The sequence below is a fragment of the Pseudophryne corroboree genome, chromosome 9 (genome assembly GCF_028390025.1).
Source record: "Pseudophryne corroboree isolate aPseCor3 chromosome 9, aPseCor3.hap2, whole genome shotgun sequence".
In the NCBI taxonomy this organism is placed as follows: domain Eukaryota; kingdom Metazoa; phylum Chordata; class Amphibia; order Anura; family Myobatrachidae; genus Pseudophryne; species Pseudophryne corroboree.
In genome coordinates this window covers 170606506-170621093 of record NC_086452.1, presented here as the reverse complement: position 1 = coordinate 170621093, position 14588 = coordinate 170606506, and the positions used below count along the sequence as shown (strand labels likewise).

At 40.0% G+C, this 14588-nt stretch overlaps 2 pseudogenes; one reads left to right on the top strand and one right to left on the bottom strand.

Annotated features, from left to right (window-relative positions):
* Positions 1-5630: 5630 nt before the first annotated feature.
* On the bottom strand, positions 5631-5749 carry LOC134964745 (5S ribosomal RNA; annotated as a pseudogene).
* Positions 5750-6265: 516 nt separating this feature from the next.
* Positions 6266-6384, top strand: LOC134963297 (5S ribosomal RNA; annotated as a pseudogene).
* The last annotated feature ends 8204 nt before the right edge of the window (positions 6385-14588 follow it).

Here is a 14588-nt window from a genome sequence, read left to right as displayed (position 1 = left end):
TAAATATTACTAACCCCTTTAAATGGAGTAAATAATATACAGCACAGGTCAGTACCACTGGACTTATATGGCAGTACCACTGGACTGGATTTATACAGCAATATTACTGGATTTATACGCCAGTACCACTGAAATTATACGGCAGTATCACTGGAATTATATGGCAGTACCGCTGGACTTATATGGCAGTACCACTGGACATATACGGCAGTATCACTGGACACATACGGCAGCATCACTGGACTGGATTTATCCGCTATTACAACTGGATTTATACGGCAGTACCGCTGGACATCTACGGCAGTATCTCTGGACATACATGGCTGTATGACTGGACTGGATATATACGCCAGTACCACTGGATTTATACGACAGTACAACTGGACATATGCGGCAGTATCACTGGACTGGATTTATACGGTAGTACCACTGGACATATACGGCAGTATCACTGGACTGGATTTATATGCCAGTACCACTGGATTTATATGGCAGTACCACTGGACATATACATCAGTAGCACTGGAATTATATGGCAGTACCACTGGACATATAAGGCAGTATCACTGGACTGGATTTATACGCCAGTAAAACTGGATTTGTATGGCAGTACCACTGGATATATGCGGCAGTATCACTGAAATTATATGTCAGTACCACTGGACATATATGGCAGTATCGCTGGATTTATACGGCAGTACCACTGGACGTATATGGCAGTATCACTGGACATAAACGGCAGTATCACTGGACTGGATTATACAGCAGTACCACTGGATTTATACGGAAGTACCACTGGAAATTTACGGCAGTATCACTGGACTGGAATTATACGCGAGTACCACTGGATTTATATGGCAATACCACAGGACATATATGGCAGTATCATTGGACATATAAGGCAGTATCACTGGACTGGATTTATATGGCAGTACCATTGGATTTATACGGCAGTATCACTGAACTGGAATTATATGCGAGTACCACTGGATTTATACGGCAGTACCACTGGACATATACGGCAGTATCACTGGAATTATATGGCAGTACCACTGGACATATACGGCAGTATCGCTGAATTTATACGGCAGTACCACTGGACATATACAGCAGCACAGGGACACCACCACTGGACCGATGCAATGGACTGGACTTATACAGCAGCACTGGACATATGGCAGCAGAGGACACCACCACTGTGACTGTACTGATTCAGCACAATACACCACCACTGAACTGATGCAGCACAACACAGCACCTCTGGACTGGGCTTATACAGCAGCACTGGACATATGGCAGCAGAGGACACCACCACTGTGAATGGACTGATGCAGAACAAGACACTACCACTGTACTGATGCAGGACACTGAGGATGGAGACACGTCCTCTCGCTACACTCTCCAATGCCGGACTGAAAATGGCAGTAATGCGCGGCTCCTTATATGGAATCCAAACCTCGCAAGAATCCAACAGCGGGATGATGATGTTTTGCCTCGTTCTGGTTTGCGAGTCAGGCGGGAAAACCCGAGCTGGACTCGGATCCGGGCTCGGGTAGTGAAGTCCGGTAGGGTTCATCTCTAGTCTTTAGAGAAGAAATATTGAAATTTAGTGCTTCACAATGTTGTGACCTTGCCCCCAATAGGATATGGCTGTGCCTCAATTCCAAAACTTGAAATGTTGGGACATACTGTTTGCATCATTGAATGACTAAATCTGTCTAATATAGCAATGTGTATATGGTGTAGTTGGCTTAATTATATAGTGTTTCTGCAGCTCATGCTTGGATTGAGTAAGAGGATCTGTCCATGTGTGGCCAACATAAATGGCACAAGCACCTTTTGCAGAAATACAACCAGATAAACATAAATGAAAAGCTTTTTTACATATTTAACCAGTTGCCTAAACACTGTTTCAGTAGGCAACCTTTCATAAAGATCCGGTCTGAATCCTAAAAAGGTTACATTTATATAGAGACAGCAGTATGGACAAATATGATTAAGATATCCAGAATCTGAGCTATCTGTCAAATATGTGTCTTATCCATCTTCATTTTGACATGTTTCTTCCATCGATCTCGCCCTGAGCCTGTACTCTTGATAGAGTTCTAGTTAGTTGTAATCTGCTGCTTGGCCGGAAATCCTAAATAAAGAAATACTTGTAGAAGAAATAATTGCTTCTTAATCAATTTTGAAAGCTTAGTGTCTTTTATTAACTTCCCTCTGTTGGAGAAGTTTTCAATTAATTGAATGTGAATCCTATAATTTATCTTAATTTAATGCATTGTTCATCTAAGGAAGAACCTTATTCATCTTGCAAAACTTCTAGCACTGATACACTGCTACTTAGAAGGTACACAAAGTTCTTATGCAGTGTGGAATACCAAAAATAAACAAAAAGTAAAATATAATGCTTTTCTGTAATTTATAGCACCTGAGGAGGAGAGTGTACACCTGTTTGTGGAGCCAATCTTTCTGTGTTTGATGTTTCTGAGTATGCTCTCCAATTAAGCATGCATATTTTATTTGCATCTCTAAATGGGCATGTCAAAGCAACCGTGGGCTATGCAAAGGTAGGTAGAATCGTAAATACACATGTTTTGAGGTATATCTTTTGCAAGTATAGATTGGTTTTGAGTGCACCCTGATAATTGTCATGGTCTGCTGTGCAGCCTGTGCTGAATGCAAGTCCCGGTCATTGACAGGCGACTGGGACGCTGTGCCTCTTCCGGCCACCTGGGCTGACAGTCCCCGACTGGCACCTAGCAACGCTGATGCGGCGGCCACAATGCCCTCTGTGGGCTTCCAGGTGCCTGGCAACCGGATCGCCGAATTCACGGTTGCTAGGAAATTTAGATCAGGGAACTTCCGGCTGACAGCTGGGATGCGTTCTGGATGTGCAGCAATGCAGCTGTACATCCTTAGGGAATAAGTGCTCTCTTCCACTACTCACTTGCTATTGGCAGGTTACCCTTTATATTCCTTGCTGGCCTCTCCCTCTTTGCTGGTTATAGTTTACCCTAGCTGTGAAAACTGCTGGTCACTGTAACCTATATTTGTCATTATCCTGTGGATACTCTTCCAGAATCCCTGCCTGTCAGTATCCTGTATCCTGCCTGTCATTATTCACGCTTGATGTGGCACTCTCCATCTGCATTCCCACCAGGAATATCAAGTCCAAGTATCTTCACACTTATCAAGTCCTAGCACCTTCACACTGATTAAGGCCAAGTATCTTCACACTTATCAAGGCCAAGTATATTCACACTTATCAAGTCCAAGTATCTTCACATGTATCAAGTCCAAGTATCTTCACACTTATTAAGGCCAAGTATCTTCACACTTATCAAAGCCAAGTATCTTCACACTTATCAAGTCCAAGTATCTTCACACTTATCAAGGCCAAGTATCTTCACGCTTATCAAGTCCAAGTATCTTCACACCTATCAAGGCCACGTATCCTCACACTTTTCAAGGACAAGTATCTTCACACTTACCAAGTCCAAGTATCTTCACACTTATCAGGTCTAAGTATCTTCACACTTACCAAGGCTAAGTATCTTCACGCTTATCAAGTCAAAAAATCACAATTCTAAGCAAGTCCAATAATTTCAACTTTGAACAAGTCCCAGGTTCCTAACACTGATGTTGTTGATGACACATATGAAACACAATTTACTGCTAGATAAATTAATTTTCTGCTGTGACTGGATTTACATATCATGATAATTATTTCCCTGGCTTATGTAATAAATTTCTAAACAAAAACAAAAGTGAATTGTAGTATTGTATATATTTACATGTATCTATAGTATCTATACAGTTTGATCCTGATGCTGGGTTGAACATGACAGTGCATTACTAGCATGATTTCACAGTTTGCATGGTTCATGCATGCATACATACATATAAACAATGCAGAGTCATACAGGGCATAATATAGTGTGCAAGTCTACACAATTTGTTCACTTCTAAATAAATGTGCAGTAGTTAATTAAAAATGTGTGCAGTTCTAGAAACACAATGCTTACTACTACAGAAGTGCAACACAGAGCAGTAAACTGACTGGTTGGGGAACTCACTATTGGCCTAATTCATGTTTGTCCGCAAATGCAATTGTGATTTTCTAGGCTATAGAACTGCTAATGTTAGAAAGTGAAGCTGCCGCCCTGAAATGAAAAGAGACACACACCGGAGTCAATGCAAACTCATTCACAATTGCATAAACATTCGCAACCTAAATGCAAAAAACTCAGAACATTGGAGTCAAGGGTTGGTCTATGGCTATGTAGACTGGACACAGCAGTAGCGACTCAGACACCATGTTTTTGCACGTACAAGCTTGCAACCATCAGCAGATACACACCCCAAAAATGGACATAACACACCTGTGGTTTCCCTCCTCATTAACAGCTCAAAATGGTCACTTCCTGTCATTCACTTTTACATGAAGTCCTTGTGATTGAGAATGCAGTGGCACCTTCACGTATGTGCATTGCGATCGCAGTCTACCAATAATCACTCCATTGCGTGATAATCATCTTTTGTGTACAAACATGAATTAGGCCCTATGTCATCACAAACAAGTGGAGCCACTATGAGGTGAAGTCAATTCAGTGCTTAATGAGCCTGTACCTAATGTAAATCAGGGGGCCTGATTCAGATGATGTCACAACTTTGATGGTGTCACAATTGAGCGATTATTGGCAGAGTGAACATGTGTCACGGCCACAGTGTGCATACACCAAAGGACCTTTGCAATGCTGATTGCAGTGAGTCTCACAGTGACTGACAGGAAGAGGCCATTTGGGGAAGGTAACGGGGCATGTCTGCAAACACGCAGGCATGTCATGAACATTTTTGGGGCATGCTGCAACTTTGATTTCCTATGCATATAACATGGAGACAAGAAAAGGGGCGACCCGGCACTGGTCTCAATATAAGTGAAATAACAGATGATAAATAAACCAAAAATAGGACAATTAAGATATAATTACAGAATTATCAAATCTCTGTCCAGTATGGTGGTGCGCCCAGAGCCAGAACGAACATATGTCAGCAAAGGGAGAAAAAAAAAAGGAAGGCTCTTGTGTGGGCGCACTCTTAAATAATTGAAATAAAGTTTTAGTTATACATGATAGTAAATAAAATGTAACTTTTAATGGATATACATTATAACGAATATCTCATGATTACCCATTAAGCAACATAAGATCCAAAAAGTAAATGTGATTTAAAATGAATATTAAATTGAAACATTTGAAATAAATTGTTTTAAAAATAATGGAATGTTCTGGTCCTGTCTCACAGGATGTGATAAGAAAGGCTGTAGACACTTTGCTGTTCTACATCCGTTTCAGCCCGACCAGTACAGAAAATCTGTATTGTTGAGACCAAAATATGGTCAATTGTCAAATATGAGAGAGCTGGACAAGTCCGGTAATGGATAGTGAGACATTACCCACTTCCCACCAGTCACCAACCAAATGTACTGTATAATTTATTGCTCAGAGGGTCTTGAGTACTTGTATAAACAGAGTATGCATACAAAGGGATGGGATATTTTAGAGAAGAATGAAAACAAGTGGTGATACTGCTGTTGGTGTCAGATAACGCACATCACAAGGATAAGAAGTCTACTACACTGGGTATTCCCTGTGAGTCTCCTCCTCAGGTACTGACCCAGCCCAACACTGTATAGCTTCCAAGATCGGACGAGATCCGGCACTGGCAATGTGGTATGGTAGTAGACAGATGGGTGGGTTAGATGCCAATGAGAGTGCACATATATAAAGGGAAGATGTGCCAAAATGGTCACAAAAAAGATGTGGATCTGCTTTCTACGTTAGGCTGGATGCAGTAGGTCCCACTAGGTGGTATTACGCATCCAGGATCATAGATGAGAGTCCACTGAAAGAAGAAAAAGAGTCAAGGATGGAAGCAGAAGGCAACGGTAATTATATGCAGGGTACCCTGCTAGCAAATATTTACTGACATCAAAAATAGATGCGAAGAATAATGCATGTTGAATAGAAGCATTGATAATACGGCTTAGATGTCAGACAAATGAAATGACTCAATGTAACTCAAAAGATAAAAACTGAAAACTGATAAAGGATTATACCATGGTCCTAGATTATATATCAATAATAATGATAACCAAAAGAGCTGGTTGAAATATCCCCTAAATAACATCTTTTTTGTGACCATTTTGGCACATCTTCCCTTTATATAGGTGCACTCTCATTGGCGTCTAACCCACCCATCTGTCTACTACCATACCACACTGCCAGTGCCCGATCTCGTCCGATCTTGGAAGCTATACAGTGTTGGGCTGGGTCAGTACCTGAGGAGGAGACTCACAGGGAATACCCAGTGTAGTAGACTTTTTATCCTTGTGATGTGCGTTATCTGACACCAACAGCAGTATCACCACTTGTTTTCATTCTTCTCTAAAATATCCCTACCCTTTGTATGCATACTCTGTTTATACAAGTACTCAAGACCCTCTGAGCAATAAATTATACAGTACATTTGGTTGGTGACTGGTGGGAAGTGGGTAATGTCTCACTATCCATTACCGGACTTGTCCAGCTCTCTCATATTTGACAATTGACCATATTTTGGTCTCAACAATACAGATTTTCTGTACTGGTCGGGCTGAAACGGACGTAGAACAGCAAAGTGTCTACAGCCTTTCTTATCACATCCTGTGAGACAGGACCAGAACATTCCATTATTTTTAAAACAATTTCTTTCAAATTTTTCAATTTAATATTCATTTTAAATCACATTTACTTTTTGGATCTTATGTTGCTTAATGGGTAATCATGAGATATTCGTTATAATGTATATCCATTAAAAGTTACATTTATTTACTATCATGTATAACTAAAACTTTATTTCAATTATTTAAGAGTGCGCCCACACAAGAGCCTTCCTTTTTTTCTCCCTTTGCTGGCATATAACATGGAGCCAGCATCGCAGCTCCTGCGGACATTCTGCACAGCCATGGGGGCACTAATGGAGTTTATGTTCCTCATATTTGTATTGCAGTTTTGACAGAGTATGCAGTTGCTGAGCATGTTGAGATGGCTTCAGTGGGCATCTCTGTTCACTTATGGCCAGCTACTACACTTGTGTGTACTGAAATGTATCCCTGCTGCATCTGCATTGTGACCACATCTGAATCAGGTCCCGAGTCCCAGTCATTGTTGAGGACTGGGATACAAGGGGCAAGGCGAACTGACTGCAAGGATAATGCTGGGGATCACATGAGGTAGGACTTACATGCTAAGAAGAGGGATGAACAGCTGAAGAGTGATCTGGGGAGTAGTAAAGGACTGAAGAGTAGAGAAGAGTGGAGAATTAGGATGAGTGATGGAAGGCTTTGCTGACTCATAACAAGTTGGGTGCTTACCCAGGGCACAATTTAGGGGTTCAGTGGAAAAGAGCACATGCCACATCTACATGAATTTGGATTTTTTGCTGCTAGCAAGTAGCTTCTGCCATCTTGTGTCTACTTCACTAATGTGTAACATAGTAGCATGTGCCTATTAGTCACCAGCAACAAAATATAGATCACTGGTATTATAAGACATATCTACTAGAAAAGTAAAACAGTAATTTTACTCTCTTTTCCACTGAGCCCCTAATTACTCATGCACAGATGTAGTAACAGTGGTAAGTGGTAGTCTAGGCAGCATATAATGCAGAGTAGTGGTCATAAGCATAAAGTCAGCTCAGGAAAAAAATGGGCAGAGTATATAATTGATAAAGTGTGTCCATGACAGGCAACTATATAAGGCAGTGGGCACCAATGAGAGGACCAGCACCCAAATAACATAAATAGTATGTGACAATCTGTAGATCTCAGAATAAAAACCAAGGCTGTCAACACAGAAATCACCCATACATTATCTCAGTTAGAACTAACAAATATACAGTCGCACACTATTCCTAAAAGATGGGAACCATTAGCCAAGCCTTTTTGCTGAACCAATTAATAGTTTGGGATGCCCTTTTTCCAATCATAAATATATTATGATATATTTTATATGACCCACGGTGTGTTAGCCACAGAAATAACCAAGCCACACCCAGCTATTGAATTGGACATAAATGCTTAACTCCTGCATTTGGAAATTCTTTTGGTCTGTCATTTCTCGTAGACGTATCTACGATTCAATCAATTTGAGAAAAACCTGACATGTCCAAGATGCAGATGGCTGTTGATCCCTAAATTAATAGAGGAAGAGGATTCTGAGAGTCTTTTAACATATAACAAAGTGAGGCACTAATACTATGAAGCCCCCGTATAGGGTTTTGCTGAACCTGAGGTTAGATAACTCAGTTGAAAAGGGTTGATGGACAATTACGATGCAGTGTATTGAATGAGCTAATGGTAAATTAATTATTGCAATAAATATAAATAAATACAAAATAGAGGAATACGAATGCCTAATTAGCAAAACTACAATGCAAGGGTTAACAGCATGTGAGCAAGAAAAGAACAGAAAATAGTACAGTAAATAAATGGAGAACAGTAATAATGCAGCAATGAATGGGTGAACAGTCTTGGAAAAAAATGAGGTCAAAGCATAGAAAAATAACACAGGCAGTAATTATAAAGCTATAGTATTTACAAACTGATTTGGTGAAAACAGAACAATTGCTTCCATGTTGTAATTAATATGGTGAACAGACAAGCAGAACATTTGCTCATCTCATAATGACAATATTATGTTTTACTAGGAAGTTTAGAATATAACCTTCTCATCAGTACCTTACATGCCGAGGGCAAATGCAATAAATATATGATGTAATTACTGTTCAAATTAGTGATGTCACTAATCCATATGTAAATCCATTCCTACATTAATTTGATTTAGGACTATGAGAATATCATCTGCTTTAATTTAAAACAGGATAATTCTGCATATTAGGAACCATTTCCAGCATAGAAAAAATAAACTGTATTTTTTGCTGCATTTCTAAGTCTTTCATCTTTATCGAGGGTAATTGTAAGCAATTGTATTTTTTAAAAAAATTACTTAAAACGAGTGGAGGATTTTTGAGGGCTTCATTAAAAGCAGGCAGTTTCTGTAACCTGTTAGCAGAACTTGTTATCTGATGACGTGAATTAACGTTCTCTCAAATGACTAATAATCATATCAAGGTTGCCATGTCAGCTTGTGGATTTGAATAAGAGGGTCTGAAAACATTTGCATGCCTCGATGTGCTGGTGCTTCGAAGCTAATGCTATAGGGCTGTCATAAAGCACTGCAAAGACATGACTTAATGTAATCTGTCATGTCATATGCTAATCTTCAGCCATTACTTGAGTGCTGTAAGTAAGTAGAAAGCATTTGGGAAAATCCTTTTCAATTTCTCTGAGTACCACTTCTGCTGTTGGTCAGCTCAAATGGGTTTTGTGCATTTAATGCAGAGCTCAAGTCAAGTTGGCTTAGGTCACACTTAATTAACTATCACATCGATGGGCTTTGTTGGTACAGCTTTATGGAAAATGTGTATTCCTGATTTCAACTAACTGCTAAATATTTCATGTGCTTAAGGAACAAAAATGCATTACCGATACTAAAAGAGCCAATGTATCCAGCTAAAACAGTGAAATAATAATATTTTAATATGATTTTGTATGCATCTGTAATACAATGGCTCTTTGTTATCTATATACTGTAGATATTACAGGAGACTTATTTCGTTTTCCACATTAGTATCGGTATAATAATGAGAACAGCTGAAACTAATTGCCTTGTAGGGGGTGTAGAAAGAGGTTAGTCACTGAACTGTGATAATGGTGATTGGGGCATATTGTTGCAGAATGTACTATTGACTTAATTAATTTTGACTGATAATGACAAATTAATAATTAACCCCTACATTTTTAATTAAGAGGAAGAATTAACATGAGTTTTGCCATGAGAAAACTTGGAGCAGTTTTTCAGTATTTAAATAATTTCAGACCAGTCGGATGAGTACAGGAACTTGCTGTTAACATTTATCAAATAAAGTTTAGCAATTTAATAATTCTTTGTTTTATTAAATGTATGGTACGTAAAGCATGAAAGTGATTTGTAGAGTTTGATTTAAAAAATATATTTTTTACCTTTTGATTTAGAAAAAAACCTAGTAAAATCGAGTCACCACATTTATATTGGACATTTTTGAAAAATCATAATGACAAAAATGTATTAGAAAATGTTATATTTGAAAGATAGTACCATAAAAATGTGCAATAAAAGTACTGCTTAAACTGCAGCAAAACAAAAAATACACTAAAAAAAATATGTAATTAAAGCAAACCACAATTATTGTCCAAAATATCCAGCAGTGTTGTCTCATGATAACTAATGTAACCAGCACAGGACTCCTGTAATTAGCTGTAGAAGAGGAGCAAATCAGAAAAGCTTGAGGGAATACAGTATGTAAAAGTTGATTATAGTCTGAAAGGGGACTTCCACATAAGTATTGCTCAGAGTAATACTTACATCTTATTACATTATATTCAATTACATTAATATATACTGTATGAGCTCTCAAACCAGCAAATGAGCACTAATATATTGGTTTACTCTGAAGACAATTATTTGTATTGCTATTGTCATCCTCATTGTTATCATGTTATTATTATTAATAATATTCATAGTGATGATTTAAGAAAATATATTACATGTTACAGTCTGAAAGGTCTTGTTTACACAGAAAATATACACAGTCTAATTATTGCCTTGTGATTAATTACTTTTTTTGTAAACTGCAAGCTTCCGCGCCAACATAAACATTTGCTTTACTGTTGGTGTCTACTAAGACTGACTAACAAGTGTAATTACCTGCCCATTTAAAACCTTATTAATAAGTCAGCCAAAATAAATTCCATAGTATATTCTATTAATGTGCTACAGTACAATGCCACATCCCAAAGCAGAATTTCTACAACACAAGAAAAGTGAACAGTCTGTCTTTTATCTCGATGACGACTTTGTAGTATTATATAAATGCTGTTAAGTATTTTTAAGTGAAGTATACATTTATAATGTTATCTTTCTTTTTCCCCTATGAAATTGTACCTACGTATGAGAAGTACGCTTGAGTTGTCATATGCATAATTCTGCTTTCTATGTAAGTTACCACCCATGTTTATTAAATTATGCAAATGAACAGATTGTACTCAATGCAGCATGTGCACTGACAGTTGCAGTGTACTCAGGCTGTGTGGTCCTGGAATGTTTTAAAATATTTTTACTTTTCATATCATTCTGAGAACCAAAGCAAGCCTTGGATGTGTCAACATCTGCTTGCAATTTGATGACACAAGTTTTAATGTAGTATGTCTATTATGTAAGAAATGTGTGGATTGTGAATTTCAGACGTATAGCTACTGCAATAAGCTGATGTCTTTACATACAACAGATTTCAACATACTGAGCATGTGCCAAAGTAAGAAATAAAAAACTGCATGTTCTTAATCAGTAATGTGTACATAAACAGAGATGCTAGTTCATATGAATTGATCAATCTATTGACAGACCATATCATCTGTGAAATGGTCAGTTGTGGGCAATGGGTGGGCAGCTTGTATTGCAGTCTCGAGCACAGACATCACAAGGTGTGGGATGCTCCTGGCTGTTACCCTTGGAGGGGGTGACACCAAAATGCCATCTCCTCCGCAGTGACATGAGTTGGGTGCTGCAGTCCTGCAGCAACCGGCTTCTGTCACTGAGGAGGATCCTGCATTGCAGGCACAAGTCTCTGGGGGCAGCCCAGCAGCTCTGGGGATACTGGGCATGCCCCTGGAGTAATGTAATGGGGGGATCCCACTAGGCCATGCCCCCTCCATGATAACAGCAAGGGACATGCCCCTTTTCCGGGCCACTCGTGCTTTTGGCATGCAAGGGGGAACTATTGGCTGCACTGGGTATCACCAACACTGGTGTCACTGCTGGTCTGGAGACAGAGTCACAGTGCACATGCACATTGGTTCTGGAAGGCATCTCTAGAGCATGTGTACAAACACCGGCTTCAAGGGACTACATCGGCTGTAGCCCCTCTAAGCCAGGAATCTGGGTAGGGCTATAGGAAAGGCAAAGGATTGGCTTCCTATTGTAAGTCCTCTCTCTGTTAAATGTGGCCTGGACTGGCAGTCCCAACACCTCCCACTCTAACTGACTGTCCTGTGTGTGATTAGCACATAGTGCTTCCAACGGGTAGCCACTGACAGTGAAACTAGTGCACTGGCACACTAGGGGTAGCATATTTTACTGGGGGGGAGGTATAAACACCTAGGTATAATCATCCAATGGTGGGAACTATGCACGGAACTGTTCCATCTCATGGTAATGTTATGGAATTATCGTGGGCTTGTATGTTAGCTTCTGTATTAGTTTGTAGTGTACAAACGTAAATCAGATGCCTGTTTCAGAGGGAGTTTATGCACCCAGCGTGGGGTAGTGCAAGTCCAGATGCTACTGGTTGCGGCAACAGACATACAAATTTGAGATTCCCGAAACCCTCAAGTTTTGGTTTTGACTTTGGTTCTAAAGCTTTGCCATGATTTGATTTTTGGTTTTGCAAAAACTACCCTCAAGTGTTTTGGGTTTGTTTTTGGTTCAGTTTTTTTTAAAATGTATAAAAACATCTTAAATCATGTAGTTTGTATCTTTTATGTTCCTATAGTATAAATAACATCAATAACATTATTTTCCAGTCACTTCCAGTCAATTTTACCCACCTCACCATTAGTGATGAGCGGGTTCGGATCCTCGGGATCCGAACCCGCCCGAACTTCACCTTTCTTTTCACGGGTCCGAGCAACTCGGATTCTCCCGCCTTGCTCAGTTAACCCGAGCGCGCCCGATCGTCATCATCCCGCGGTCGGATTCTCGCGAAATTAGTATTCTATATAAGGAGCCGCGCGTCGCCGCCATTTTTCACTCATGCATTGGAGATGATCGTGAGAGGACGTGGCTGGCGTCCTCAGTTTCTATGTTCAGTGGGCTGCAAATATCTGTGCTCAGTGTGCTGCAAATATCTGTGCTCAGTGTGCTGCAAATATCTGTGCTCAGTGTGCTGCAAGTGCAAATATCTATGTTCTCTGCCTGAAAAACGCTCAATATCTGACTGTGCTCAGTGTGCTGCAAATATCTGTGCTCAGAGTGCTAATTGCTTTATTGTGGGGACTGGGGACCAGCAGTATTATATAGTAGGAGGACAGTGCAGAGTTTTGCTGACCAGTGACCAGTGACCACCAGTATTATACGTTCTCTGCCTGAAAACGCTCCATATCTGTGCTTCATTGTAGTATATAGTAGGAGGATAGTGCAGAATTTTGCTGACCACCAGTATAACTATACATATAGCAGTACGGTACAGTAGTTCACTGCTCTACCTACCTCTGTGTCGTCAAGTATACTATCCATCCATACCTGTGGAGCATTTCAGTTTTGCACAGTTTGCTGACCACCAGTATATACTATATAGCAGTATGGTACAGAAGGCCACTGCTCTACCTACCTCTGTGTCGTCAAGTATACTATCCATCCATACCTGTAGTGCATTTCAGTTTTGCACAGTTTGCTGACTACCAGTATAACTATATAGCAGTACGGTACAGTAGGCCACTGCTCTACCTACCTCTGTGTCGTCAAGTATACTATCCATCCATACCTGTGGTGAATTTCAGTTTTGCACAGTTTGCTGACCACCAGTATATACTATATAGCAGTACGGTACAGTAGGCCACTGCTCTACCTACCTCTGTGTCGTCAACTATACTATCCATTCATACCTGTGGTGCATTTCAGTTTTGCACAGTTTGCTGACCACCAGTATATACTATATAGCAGTACGGTACAGTAGGCCACTGCTCTACCTACCTCTGTGTCGTCAACTATACTATCCATTCATACCTGTGGTGCATTTCAGTTTTGCACAGTTTGCTGACCACCAGTATATACTATATAGCAGTATGGTACAGAAGGCCACTGCTCTACCTACCTCTGTGTCGTCAAGTATACTATCCATCCATACCTGTAGTGCATTTCAGTTTTGCACAGTTTGCTGACCACCAGTATAACTATATAGCAGTACGGTACAGTAGGCCACTGCTCTACCTACCTCTGTGTCGTCAAGTATACTATCCATCCATACCTGTGGTGCATTTCAGTTTTGCACAGTTTGCTGACCACCAGTATATACTATATAGCAGTACGGTACAGTAGGCCACTGCTCTACCTACCTCTGTGTCGTCAACTATACTATCCATTCATACCTGTGGTGCATTTCAGTTTTGCACAGTTTGCTGACCACCAGTATATACTATATAGCAGTACGGTACAGTAGGCTACTGCTCAACCTACCTCTGTGTCGTCAAGTATACTATCCATCCATACCTGTGGTGCATTTCAGTTTTGCACAGTTTGCTGACCACCAGTATATACTATATAGCAGTACGGTACAGTAGGCCACTGCTCTACCAACCTCTGTGTCGTCAAGTATACTATCCATCCATACCTGTGGTGCATTTCAGTTTTGCACAGTTTGCTGACCGCCAGTATATACTATATAGCAGT